The following is a 1471-nucleotide window of genomic DNA, read 5'->3' as shown; positions in this document are numbered from 1 at the left end:
TTTTTTTTTTTGGTACTGGGGATCAAACTCAGGACCTTGCGCTTGTGAGGCAGGTGGCAGCACCGCTGAGCTAAAAACCCAGCCCTGTTGGTGGTTTCTTTTGCTGTGAAAAAGCTTTTTAATTTGATGTCATCCCAGTTGTTGATTCTTTGTGATATTTCCTGTGTTACTGAAGTTCTGTTCATAGTCTTTGCTTATATCTCTGTCTCCAAGACTTACCTATTCTGTCTACCAGCAGATTAGGTTTCTGCTTCAATATTTAGATCTTGGATTCATTTCAATTTTAGATTAGTGTATGGTGAGAGATATCGGTCTAAGTTTAATCTTTGGGATATGGAAAGCCAGTTTTCCCAGTACCATTTATTGAAGAGGTTTTCTTTTTTCCAGTGAAGGTGTTTGGATTGTTTGTCAAAGATAAGCTAGCTGAGAGTGTTTGGAGTGGTCTGCATTTCTGTATCTTCTACTCTTTTCCATTGTACCTTGAATCTGTTTTTTGTTATTGTTGCCAGTACCATGCTGTTTTTATCACAGTAACTTTGTTTTTTGGTACCGGGGATCGAACTCAGGACCTTGAGCTTATGAGGTGGATGTGGTGCCACTGAGCTAAATCCCCGGCCCTATCACAGTAACTTTGTAGTACAATTTCAAGTCATGGATTGTAATACCCCCTGCCTTACCTTTGTTGCCCAGAATTGCTTTTGCTACCCTAGGTCCCTTCTGGTTTCAAATAAGTTTTAGGATTGTTTTCTCTAGTCCTGTGAGGTATGGTATTAGTATTTTGATTGGGACTGCATTAAATGTACATAACAGTTTTCGAAGTATTGCCATTTTTATTGTATTGGTTCTGCCTACCCAAGAACAAGGGATATCTTTCCATTTTCTGATATCCTCTTCCATCTCCTTCTTTAGAGTAATGTTTTCAATGTAAAGGTCTTCTATGTTCTTCATCAGATTGATTTCTAGGTGTTTCATTTTTTGGATGCTAGTATGAAAGGTATTGTTTCCCTAATCTCTCTCTCAGAGTTTATTTGTGTACAAAAATGCTATTAATTTTTGAGCGTATGACTTTGTATCCTGCTATGTTACTGAATGTGGTCATTAAATCTAGAAGTTTTGGGGGTCTTTGATGTACAGTATCATGTCATCTGCAAATAATGATAATTCAATTTCTTCCTTTTCTATCCTTATTCCTTTTCTTTCTTTCGTCTAATCAATCTGGGTAATATATCCAGAACTATAAGAGTAAGAGTGATTATAGTGGACATCCTTGTATTGTTACTGATTTTATGGTGAAAGCTTTCAGTTTTTTTCATTTATTATGTTAGCTGTTGTTTTTGTCATCAGTGGCTTTTATCAGATTGAGATAAAGACAATTCAAATTTTTTGAAGGGTTTTTATCAAGAATGGGTGTTGTACTTTGTCAAATGCTTTTTCTGTGTCTAGTGAGATGATCATATGGTTTTTGTCCTTG

Source organism: Fukomys damarensis, unplaced genomic scaffold (genome assembly GCF_012274545.1).
Source record: "Fukomys damarensis isolate Sample0158 unplaced genomic scaffold, DMR_v1.0_HiC HiC_scaffold_17, whole genome shotgun sequence".
NCBI lineage: Eukaryota > Metazoa > Chordata > Mammalia > Rodentia > Bathyergidae > Fukomys > Fukomys damarensis.
The sequence above is the reverse complement of the archived record's forward strand: the minus strand, read 5'-3'. Positions refer to the sequence as shown.